Source organism: Gnatocerus cornutus, chromosome 1 (genome assembly GCF_029298725.1).
Source record: "Gnatocerus cornutus isolate USDA-ARS CGAHR chromosome 1, icGnaCorn1.1, whole genome shotgun sequence".
Lineage (NCBI taxonomy): Eukaryota > Metazoa > Arthropoda > Insecta > Coleoptera > Tenebrionidae > Gnatocerus > Gnatocerus cornutus.
The window spans coordinates 23590238-23603579 of NC_142233.1; positions in this window are offsets into that span (position 1 = coordinate 23590238).

The following is a 13342-nucleotide window of genomic DNA, read 5'->3' on the forward strand; positions in this document are numbered from 1 at the left end:
CTTTTGCCTGAGTGTAGAGGCTTACTATTTTGATAGCAATATCGTCGTTGTTCCACAAATTTTTGTATGGTGTTCCGCTATGGACTGAATTCTTTGTTTGCAATGTGTTCATGTTTTGTAATTTACGCTTTACTTGGCTAAATACAAACATAGAATGAGTTTTGGAATTGCCGATTGGTTTTTGTATTTAGACATTGGTAGCATAGTGGTTGTACTATTTTAAGAACTGAAGTTCTTGTAAAAATGTATGATAACGGGCGATTTTTATGTGGATGTTATACAATGCAATGTTAACATAGTATTGTGTTAGAAAGTGGAGGATGGCTGGCCAAACTGTAAAGTTTGAATGCAAATAACTCATAGACAGTGTTTCTGGAAACTTTAGAAGAATTCCCAGTTTTAGAAGGGCTTGGTATTCTCCAAATGAACAAATGGGTTAGTTGGGTGCAACGTAAATAACTTTACATGACAATATGCAAAAGTGAACAGTACTGAAGTTTTCTGTAAATAACTGCAAAAATAATTCGAAATGTTTGCTGCAATAGCGCAACGTATTAAGACTTTCATAAGATTGCCCAAATTAGGCATTGTGTTCAAATGGTTATATACTTATTATAAGATTTAAAAATGTATGACGAATGAATTGAAATGAAACTAAATGGTATTTAAAAATCATATGTTATGTATGTGGTCAAATTATGGTATTTAAAATATTATGTTAAAGTTAATAGGGTAAATACCTACGTTGTAGGTTCACATAAGGGTTATCTGCGTATCTATTTCCCCCTTTTTCCCACAGGTGTGTGAAATTCAAAAATATAAAATATATAAATATATAAAAATATCCAAATGTTCATGTATGGCGGTACTACCGCTTGACAACAAAAATATCCACGATAACATATCATGCCGACAAGGTTTTACGACCAAATATAGACTATAGTAGTCTTAAGCCTTGGTAACCAATTGACCAATACGGTCTTTAAATGTAGTGGGCAACAGTCCTTGACAGACACATGAACATTGCAACAGGATTAATTCTAATACGATTAAAAAAAAAATTTGGAAGTGGAGGTGGGTGGGCCAAATTTTATTATTTAATGGTGGTACTGCCTAAAATACGTAGGTATTTATTATTTTTTTTAGCTTTTATTAAGCTTCTATTACTGCAGGTCAAAATTATACATAATGTATGATAAAATTTTGTTAAACGTTTGTAACTTAAGGTCCTATACAAATTGACACTGACTTTATTTAAGAAAAAATATGTTTCATGTCAACTCATATCTAATCGAAATTTGTGTGTAAATTACTAATACAAAAATCTATAATTTGTGAAATTCGATCTAATAAAAACAGAATAAAATTTAGCGAAATGCAAAAAAGTGACTCTTTTGGTACTTCGATTCTTTTTAATTAGATCCGATCAACAGGTTTTGGGACCACCGTAATAATACAATCATAACCAAAGAAGAAGAAACAATCAGAATGAATAAAACTTAATATCACATAAGTAGTAAATGTTTCAATACAAGAACTTAGATAGAACGTTTATGACGGTTCTAGCTTAGGTCCGGTCGGGTAGATTAAGTTTTTGTTCCATAGACTTTGTGGGTCGTATCTTCCAAAATTTTTCATATATCTTACACAAGTCACTTTTTTGCATTTGTGTTAAATACATTTTTATATAGAATTGTTGAAAAAATAAATGGAAGTGGAGGTGGGAGGGCAAAAAACTACAATTAAACATGAACATATTATATACAGACTTGCTTAGATTTTAAAGATGGAAGTGGAGGTGGGAGGGCCAAACAAAAAACATATACAAGTTTGCATTTTATGTCAATATTAAATATAATCAATAGGACTTGGATTTCTTTGATGTTTTAATGCGTTAACTGACACTGAATTCAATAAAATTGACATAATAAATCAATAAATATGTATAGTAATAGGCAAATCAAATCAGCGTATTAGATAAAAAAAAATATCAATAGGATTAAAAATTGTTATTTGGAAGTGGAGGTGGGAGGGCCAAAATTATTTTCAAATAAATTACATACATATATTGGACCAAATTTTTATTTCTCACTTTGTTTTGTATAATGTGTAACCTAGTATTGTGTTATGTTTTTAGAAATTGTAAAATAGTAATTTTGATAAATTTTTAATACATACACATGTAAAAATATAAACTTTCAACAGGTCATTTTAATAAAGACTTTATTACACTTGTTTGTTTTATTTACTGTTCCTATATCCGTAATGAGTAATGAGAGCCAGAAAAAAAAATTAATTCAAGTTAATCTTATTTTCAACTTCATTTACCCTTTTCTAAATTTAGGTGTTTTTTGTTCTGTTTTTCAAAGACGGAGCGTGAAGTACCGTAGTGAGGAGACTTAAACGCCTGTACTCCTGAACAAACAAACCATGTAATGGCAAGTAAGATTTGTTAGACTATAAGATATTGTGGTTACTTAAGAACGTCCATAAGAATCCATAAAATCAATATGTTGGTAGGTATAGTACTTTCAAAACGTTTGTACCTCATAAAATTTTATGAACTCATTTTACAAGACGGTCGGTATAGCGACTTAACCGCAACCATTTCTGAAGATAATTTATCATGGGTACAGAGACGGATTTCTTTACTCGACGTGTTCCATTCCTCCCAGCAGCGGTCAAAATATTGAGGATTTTCAGATGGGTAGAATCTGGCAAGGGATTATAGACACCCATGGAATTAGCATAATGAGGGGTGGTAATGGTCAGTCCAGTAGGGGTGGTCCAATATTTTTTTTCAAACCTAAAGATCGGTTCGTCGAAGTGAACCCGATTAGACAAATTTAATTCTTAAAGACTGAATGAAGGAGTAAATGATTTCTTAAATTGCTTAGATTATTTCCTAGAAACCCCACTTTGACTCAAAATATTTTATCTCATAAAAGCTGTTTGCTTCCTCACTTTTTCTTCTCCAGTGTTTTGGTAGAAGTGATTTTGTGCAAATTGTGCTCTTTACTTATTGTTAGTTACATTAATATCAATTTTATGGATCGACTTCTGAAATTCAGTTAATTGAAATTAGCGAACATATTGCAAATTGTTTACTTATTTAATCACAAATGAAAACTCAACCTCGAGCTGTAAATCAGTGAACAATTACTTGTTTTCCCATCTTCAACCCCCGTGTAATCATCCCATAATCACCAGTCAAATTTTAGTGGGTACAAACGTTTTGCAAATGGTATAAGTATGTTTATGAAAAAAAAAGACAGAAACGTAAATTAAGGTAAGTAACTAAAATTATTCATAATCCAAGAGGTACTATGATGGACAAACAATGGGAAGTGCTTACTACATTTTCTGTTCACGAGATTTTTAATACCAATTTCAGTTTCAGTATCAAAGAAAATTTTTTAATCAAATCAGAGTTAATAAGTGAAAACTACTCAATGATTTTATTAATTCAAAAACCTTTGTTACAGTGGAAAATTTAGAGTATTTATAATTTTAACGTTGACATTCTGACAGGATTACAAAAAAAAATAAAAAAAAAATAGCTCCAGATTTATGTTTTGATGTTTTGATATGTTTCTATTTTTTGTCGGTATACTTTTTATGTATGTTGTGTGTCCCACTTATTTAAAAAAAGGAGGGCGAATGGGCTTAAACATTTGAATTCTTGAATTTAAATAATAATAATATAAATATAATATTTAGGGGAAAGTCTTATAGCGCCGGACGCTTAAGGTATTTTCAAAATTTGAGGTACGAAAAATACCATTTTCATCTTTTTTTTGTAGAATCATTTAATAACGATAAATCAATGTTTAGAACTAAAAAATAAATTAAATTTAATACTAAAGTTAAAACTGAACAAATTTTTGCCATATAAAGTGATAGTGATTTTTGTTGACTCCAAAAATTTTAATGCAAAACTAAGTGTTTTGACAGAAATCTTACACATAATGATTCCTTTTGTCACAAATTTGGCACCAAACCCAGTCTGTTTGATAACAAAACATACACTTTGTTTTTTCTTCGTTTTTATCGAATTTAACTATTTAACTTCTAATTGTTTTGTTGAAATTTGTCTTTGGTTTTAGTTTGGTTTTATCTCTTTTAGTCGTTTCTTTAAAAATCTATTTGGTATTAGACGACTGTCAATTTTTTTTTAAATGTTTTTAGTAAGATTAGATTTATAGAATCAGACGAAACCTACACAAAACTCATACTAAAATAGTACTTGACAGAAATAAATTTTGATTATAAAAACACTTACGTTTGGTGGAAAATTTTACAAAAAAAAGTTAACTGTGTCACTAGTTAAAACACCAACAAAAATACAGTTCTTACATTTTTGAGGAAACTACTGACGATCGCTGTTTGATAGAACACCATCTATGGTTTATTGATAAACGATTTCTAACTTCATAGTTATTACATTTTTTCTATAATTTCTTCTAGTAGAAATCTACACTGTCCGGTGCTATATAAGACTTTCCCCTAATCAAACCAATTTACTGATTATGATCAAATTTTGATTTCAATTGTTATTCTACAAGGTGTTTATAAATGTTTCTAGCATCAAGGGTGGCTATGAAATGTCAGAGAAAGTTGCCGCTCATTATAAATGCGGGTCTAGATTTATCAATTGACATTTGTAGTTACCCTCAATCGTAGAGCAAAGCAAGTTTTGAGAAAAAAACTGTTCTAGTTCTGGTTTGAAACGTGAAAATCGAAAACTTGAATACAAAACCATAACTGAAACGTCGTTGACGTAACATTATAAATAATTTTCAAGAAGTTATACTCACTATGGAAACAAAGCGGCAAAATAGTGCACGACAGGAATTTCAGAGCCACCCTTGATGCTAGAAACGTTTATGAAAATTTTTGAAAAGCTTGTCAGAGAGTCTTTTTATAAATAATAAACAATATACAGGGTGAGTCAAGCTTGCGTAATCCTTTTGTGACGCTTTTATAAATAACTATGAATTTTATATTTTTGAAATGAAGAATGTATACAGGCTGTTCCAGAACTCGCGGCCCAGAGAGTAAGGGAGCGTGCCGACAGCAATACAGATGGTAAATTTCGAAACAAAAATTGACTAAGTTTAATAGTATTCGAGAACTGATAAAAAGTTAACAACCAATCCCAAAAGCTTATTCGAGAAGTGGAGTAAATGGCCATCCTAATTTCGTAGGCAACAAGAGTCTAATGTTTAACTGACCAATGGATGATATAGTATGTGTCCATAGTTAACAATTTTTAAATTCTGTTCAGCTTCGTGATTGGCTACAGTTTTTTTGTCTTATCTCGATTATTTTTTGAGTTAAAAAATTTTGGTTCAGAATTTTTGCCTCCATAAGCCCTTTTTCTCTGGGGCGCGAGTTCTGGGACACGCTGTATGTCTGAATAAAATGCATATCTTAAATTTAATTTCAGTTGTCAAAAGTGCACCATTTTTGCAGGGCCGCATTCAACTTTTGTAGAGGTTAAAACAAAAAATGATAATATAAAACTGAATTCATCACACTAAAAATTTACAGAGGGTTCAAGTGCTGGTCATTTGTAAATCCTACAAATTAAAATCGTCTATTTTTTACACTTAAGAATAAAATTAATTTCTGGTCAAATCAAAAGAAAACGCATAGTTTAGTTATTGAACGTGTCAAGTTTTATCTTAATATCTCGAAGGCAATGGTGCTGTCAATTTTTAAATCAGATACTGCAACTTCAAGAATTTTCGGAAAAAAAACAACTTTTGTTTTGAATAGCTAACTAAATAACTCATTAAAATCCTCCACTAAAACTGGTAGGTTGCTTTAAAGAAAAATTTTAAAATGCGGCGAATGGTGAACAGTAATCATTAGGCGTTCGAGGGAAAATGACTTAAAGTGCCTAATTTCACAAATTTCGTGGATTTTTGAAATGATGAGGCAACAAATATTTATATACATATTTATGTAGGGGAGAGGGGGGCATAGTGGGGTACCGGGGCATAGCGGGGTAACACTCCTGCTGCTCAAATCAAACGCCGTAAAAAAAGTCGAATAGCGTGTTTTAATTGGTTGTTAGTTGACAGTTAACCATGTGTGTTTTATAAAACAAAATGTGAAAAACTATATGTTTTATAAAACAAAATGTGAAATTCAGTGTTTTTGTTAAAAAATTCGCGAAGTTAGGGAGCAAGTTTTTTTCAAATCTAGTCATACAAATGTAGTGGCTAAATATGATGAACCTGCTCATTTATGTGCAATATGCATTGATGCCTAAGTAATTTTAAAATGTTACTTTTTCTAAATAGGTACACAGTTGTTCAAAAATTTGATTTTCCCATAGGGTACCCCACTTTACCCCTATGTGCGGGGCAAAGCGGGGCAAATCCCATTTTTTAAAATAATGCTCACATGTCGTAAGTTTTTTATGGTAATCAAAAAAAGTACAACAAAAATCATCCGCAATACATTAGTCTATAATATTTAGTAAAAAAAAATTGTTAATTTCTATTATTTTAACATGCGTGGCTAATTGATTGTTAAGTACCCCACTATGCCCCCCTCTCCCCTACTTCAAACACAAATTAGGAGTATCTTTCAAAAGGGAGAAAACCAAAAATTAATTATTTTCAGGAAATAACAAACCTAAACTTAATAAATGCACATATTATAACAGTGGACAAAATAATAAAATCATTTAAAAAACACTATATAAAAATTCCACAAGAACAAAATTTATTTTAATATTAAGTGGATTTTTTATGTGCACTAATTAAAGCTTATTAATAATAATTAAGCGAACTAAAAACAAAAATTAGTGAAAACAATGTTTAAATTCGTAAATAAGAAAAAATGTAAAAGCGCGGATATCACTGCCTGCTCCTACTATATTATAGTAAACCCAGTTGACATATATCTAGTAAATTTTATGGCCACATTATGAGAGGGCCGGGCAGTACTAATCCTTGCGATTGGAGACCATAAATGAGCACGAAATGAGTGCGGGCCTATTCAACCATCGCTCAACTCTCTACCTAGAACTTTGTCGGCTGCAGTTTACAACACCCAGTTTTATTTCTATGGGTGGTTTGCTATTGGACTTGTAGGTATAGTAGCCAGCTTTTACCATGGCGTACCTGACTTTTAGAGTCGAATATTATCTTATTGCTCTCATAATGTGGAGGGTGTAAACAGGCTAGTGTGTCCGAAAATTAAAATTTACGACATCTTCAAGTAGGTAGAAAAATGTGGACCCGTGGCGCTTCCAGGTATTAGCGCGGGGACTCAAGATGATTGTTGATCCCTTCACCGTGTTTTTTTTAATGACGTTGATATGCTTTTAATTTTTGTTTATTAATTTAAATTTTAAACAAGTTAAAAAAATCGAGGGCTATCAAGTTTTCAAAATTTTACAATGAGATCGAAAAAATTAGCATCATTTTAATGTTGGAACGTGTATTTTACATAATAATAAAGAATTTTTTAATCACTTTTTGACATGGCAATGTAAAGCAACCTTTATTGTCATTGTGACTGACTGACTGACATACAAAGTAAATTTCTGACACTTGCTGTGCCGTTTATAAATTTTAAGGTTATAAAGACAAAGGACAGTTTACAATTTTTAAACATCAATCAATTTGATGTGGGAAATTTTAATTTTGCGATAGTAATTCAAAATTTAATATCAACAAGATGTCTCTGAATTTGTGAAATAAATTATAAACATTCGTTTCCTTCTCATTGTTTTTTCCCAGAACCGTACCATTTGCACTCGTATTTGACATACGCAAAATTAGATTTCTATCGCAATCCAATTTTGCTGTTTAATTAATCCACAAATAGGTAGTTTCCAGAATCTTTTGTAGGAAGTCTGTTTAACTATGTATTTGTTCTTAATTCTTTCATTTTTAGAAAAAGTGGGGACTTTAAGTCGAACATTAAAATGTCGTTAAACTAAAAGGTTTTTTTAAACAATCTATTTGGAGTGGTAATATGTATAAAGACGACCGGTAAGTATGAAAAATCATTTTCATGTTATCTGTTTGGCGAATTTTGTTCACTTTGGCAACCTTGGTTAGATCAATCTAATGAAGAAGTTTGAAAAATTTATGTCTCTCGGGTTTTTTAAATTAATAAACAAAAATTAAAACTAATAACGTTTTTAAAAGAAAACATTGAAGGGATCAATAATAACAATCTCGAGCTAATACCTGGAAGAGGCACGGGTCCACCTTTTTCTACCTACTTGAAGATGTCGTAAATTTTAATTTTCGGACACAATAGCCTGTTTACACCCTCCACATTATGAGTGCAATAAGATAATATTCGACTCTAAAAGTCAGGTACGCCATGGTAAAAGCTGGCTACTATACAAATGTATTTTTGTCTTCTCTCATCTCTAAGTTTATAGCCCTAAAATTTTATTAATTATTTGTATAGTTATTATATGCTCGTATTTCTTGATATTGTAAAATTGAACGATTTTTAAAAATGTTATGTTGTACTTTGTGTTCAATTATAAATGAAAAGTTTGATAAATCATTTAAAATAAGTCCATTACACTCGCTTAGGTACTTCTATTTTTTTTTACCGTCATTCACACCGTTCAATTGAACAATTAAATCAATAATTCTTTTTAACACTCACATTTGTGATAAGTTCTTTTGAATAGCACAGTTTGTTGAAGTTGTTTCCACTTTCTCCTTTTTACTCACGTTTTTACTACAATAATGCGTAATATAAATTTTTTACTATCACATTCTATTTTTTGGTAAGTATACAGTTTTATATATTTTTTTACTTACCTAATAATTGCATTCTTACAACGATTTCTAAGACTTTTTCTCCACTTTGAAACAGGTAATCGTTGTTTACCTCCGCTATTTGATTCTTTTTTGTCCATTTTAAAGTCAAATAAGAACACAGTAAATGAATTTTCAAAAATTAAACTATCACTAACACACGTCAGCCAACAAACTAAACCACCACTTTAACCCAACTAAAGTTGAAGTACAAATGACAAATGATTGGGAAAAATAGACATATTTTTAACCACTTTAGCTGATTCCATGAAAACTGACCCGAAAAGTTCAGTTATTTTCATTCAGTATTCTGGAGCATGATTTACGATAACCCTATTATAGTATTTAGGAGACTTGGAAACACAGGATGGTGTTCCCTGAATTAGTTTTTATTGGTATAAAAATATATCATTGTTAAAAATATCCCTTTTCGCCGTTAGGTATTGCTGGGTTTTTAACGCTTTAAATGGGACAAAAAATTGTTACTTCTGGAAATCGACATCTTTGAGAAACGAAAACAATGTTGTCCTAAATATCAATAAAGCTAATAAATTACACACATACATTCAAACATTTAAATATCAGAAACATTTAAATGCTAACAATTTTTATTTTATTAATTTCTACTTCGAATTTCAAAACAATGGGTTTATCTTATATTCGGGGTAAAACTAATGACTACTAAACAAAAAAAGGAAATTGTAATTGTAAATTCTAATTACATATCTAATATTTGCATTTTTTTAAACTATATGTTAAAGGTTTCATGGCTTTAAAAGTGTCAGTTTTGTAAAAATGCAAGCAGCTTTACAATAAATATTTAAAATTATAAAATTTTAAATAGTAAAATTTAAATCCACATCAAGTCGATTCCGAATGCCTGAGACCAAATCGGCAAAAGAAAGAAAGTTAGTCGTTTATTATCGTACAGTTTCGTTCATCTCACCACCCGGACACATGTTATTTTTGTCACCACCATGATGGTCACCGAGGGTTGGTTTCAACCTAAGATGTACGCAATTTATCTACAATTTGGACGATGCAGGCTTCATGTAAATTAGATCCTACATGATTATAAAAAGATTAACAGTAGAACGAACATTATATTTTTTTTGTTAAAGGATGGTTCTGTGTCGGGACGAAGAGTTTTTTACAAAAGGCATGTTATTTCCTGAGATATTTAGTTGTAAACTTGGTCAAATTTAACGATTTTTAATAATTTTTTTATCATACTGTCATTACTTGTTTTCAAAAAAACTCAACGTCCCGACATTAATTACTATCTTAACTGCAGTTTCACAAAATTTGAACCGATTTTTTTCACAAACAACAGAGTAATATCGAATTTTGTGAAGCCTTAAAACACACATTTTTCTGGAGGTAAACCGCCGCCTTAAGCCATAAAATGTTTACTAGGTATATGTCAACTAAGGTTACTATAAATACCAAGAAGAACCGAAATAATACGAAAGGATTCAACGTTTTATCCTTCTCTTGCATGTATACAGGCATGCCTCAAAAGGCACCTTTTCTAACATGAACAGAATGCATATTCAAGATGACGGCAGTAGAGATTTAGCAAATAAAAAAAACGACCAGGCCAGTGCTTGGGTCTAATAACCGCCATAGAACAATCAGCTTAACATAATAAATTTTTCAAAACAATTTGTAGAACCTAGAGATGTACTTTCTTATTTGTTTCTTTAGCATTTAAAAATACTAGATTTTTTTATACAATAAGATGCATTTTTTTCTCGTTTTTACATCGCGGAAATGGAGGTGCGTCATATATTCTAGGTATATTATATGTATATTTAATAATAATAATGGAAAAAGTGATCAAAACCGTGACTAACTGATTGAAATAACATGCGAGCACAAAATTGCCTAATTTATATTTTTTCAATAAAAAAAAAGTAAATCCAAAATTAGTTGGAATAACATTTTTCCTGTGGTCCATGGCATAGACCAATAATGCAGTGCAAAGATGAAAATACAGTTCAGTTATTTTCTTATTGTTATTTCCAAGGAAAAGCTGTTACTTTACAAATAGCTGCACCTTTTGGTTTCGTCAAACTACCTGACCCCACCATAAATTTTGTATTTGTGGACAAGTACTAATTTCTGCGGTTGCCTGCAGTCGTAAATTATAAAATTTCAGCGTAGATTTAAAATCTAAAACGTTTTTTGACAATTACTTCTTTAATTATTATTAGAATATTTTTTTAAACTTTGGACGATTGTATTCAGAACAATTTACTCTACAATCAATCCTGATACAATTTAGATACAACAACGTAAACAGAAGTTACAGTTTTTACCCAAAATTGGTACGGTGTAATTAATGTTAGAGGACGCATATCAAAAAATCCTATGGATAATCTGTAGAGAATTGTAAGGACACTATATATTCAAAATTTCAATTCTCTATGTCAAATGGTTTTCGAAGCTCAGGATTTGGGGCCTCCATTGCCAGTCTGGCGGACTACAGATTCGGTTGTGTGAAAAATCCTGTAAATCAATAAATTTCGGCGGAGCTTCGCTGTTGTTTTCCAATAATAGATGGAGTCACTACATTTAGTAGAATCCAAAGATATTTCTCATTCACAATTATGTCAATATGTGATTACATATTTATGTATAATATGTGACTTTGTACAACTTTAATTTAATTTCAATTCTTATAAAATATTACAATTTTTTTATGAATCAGTATCCCACTTTTTTATAATAAATAAATAAATGTTCATTTCTCATGCATCGGTATGATCACTATCATCAATATAAATTTAGATAACACTTTATTATGTAACATTAATATTGTACCAATTTACGTTCATTTATATGTTATAACTTATAAGACAAATTGCTTCGTTAAAATACTTGAGTCAAATATAGCTCTTCTGAAGTAAGCTTCTTTCCGTGTAATAAGTGATTATTTTTAGATCACATTTTAAATTCTAAATCCTTTATCAAAAAAGGTTGATAAGAACATGAAAAAGACAGGTTGTATGGTTCTTTTCAAGCTCTCAAAAGAATTTTATTAATTTTTATTTAACCCAAATTACAAATTTTAAAACGCGCTAAGCATTGGAAAAGTTACACTTCTTACGTAACATTTTAATTTTCTCGCAAAATTGGTTCATGTAATCTATTTAGAGATGAAAAAGATATGACTAATTATTTCGCTTCCACGTAAGATTTCTTTGTCTCGAGATCAAGGAAACTCAATATTGGAAGTCGCAAAGGCACCCAGAGTGTAGGTTTAAAGGAAATCATTTGTCACCGGCTCAGGTGCTCTTCACGAAGATCAAACAAATTAACTTTTACTCGCTTGTGTTTTCTGTCTTGGTGAGATCAGTACAAGATCACCGCTAATGAAAACAAAGAGCTTTGAGCTCTTAATAAAATTGTTTGTTTCTTTGCGCTCTGAATAAACTTCAGATATAAAAAGCTTTAATTCATTTAACACAAAGTTGCTGCTTAATGAATATTCTATTTGTCAACAAAATATTTATTTCTGTGATTTGTTTGAACAAAGCAATGACACAATAAAAAAGTGTAGTTTTACATGTTTAGACCAAAGCAGCAACTGTTGTTTTTCCTGCTTGAATTAATTAATGAAAAACACAAACGACGAGTCGAATTTCAGTTTGCCGAACAAACAAAAAAATCTTGGTTTACTATTTCTATATTGGAGTGGTTTCCATTTGCATGGAGGTTGATTTACTTGGATACGCTTTAAATCGAAGGTAAATAATTAAAGGAAAAAACAAACAAACAAAAAATAAACAAGATAAATTTTTAATACTGCTTAGCTTTTTTGTCCCTCATGAATAAGTTTGTTTAAACCGGATCAATCCTCCAGGAAAAATGTAAATAATGAATTTGGTTTAATTGAATTTTGGTAATACAACTTCAAGTCAACAAGAGAAAAAGTGTAATATGAAAAGGTATTCATAAAATTTTTTCTTTAGTACGCGAATAACACAGAAACAGTAAGCATTTCGTCGCAAAACGAATAATTAGATTATTTTTATTTTCTTTTCACATTTACAGAGGTAGAAATAAATACATACATGTGTATAATAAGAGAGACGAGATATATTAGAGGAATATATCAATTTGCAATATCCGGAGGGTCTAATAACAGAAATTGAACAGGAAATGAATATTATGTAAATATTACTAAAACGCAATGGATTTCATAAGCACGTACATACAGGGTGATTTTGAAATAGAGGCGAAAAAAAAATCCACTACAGCTTACTGTAAATAAAGGAAGTTGACAAGTTTCGTTTTTTAAATTGCTCTCAGTTTTAAGAAAAATGAAAATGAAATTGAATCCAATTTTCATGCTACGCCAATGATTACTACGGTTACTAAGGTTACTATGCATAGGTACATTATTAACGAACAAAATGCTCTGCGTTGTTGTTAAGGTTATTTTGTGTAGGTCAGGTCAGTTTTGGAATTTTGGAATTTTTACTTTTACCTTAAAATTAACAAAAATCACCGAAAACGTCTTCTACATA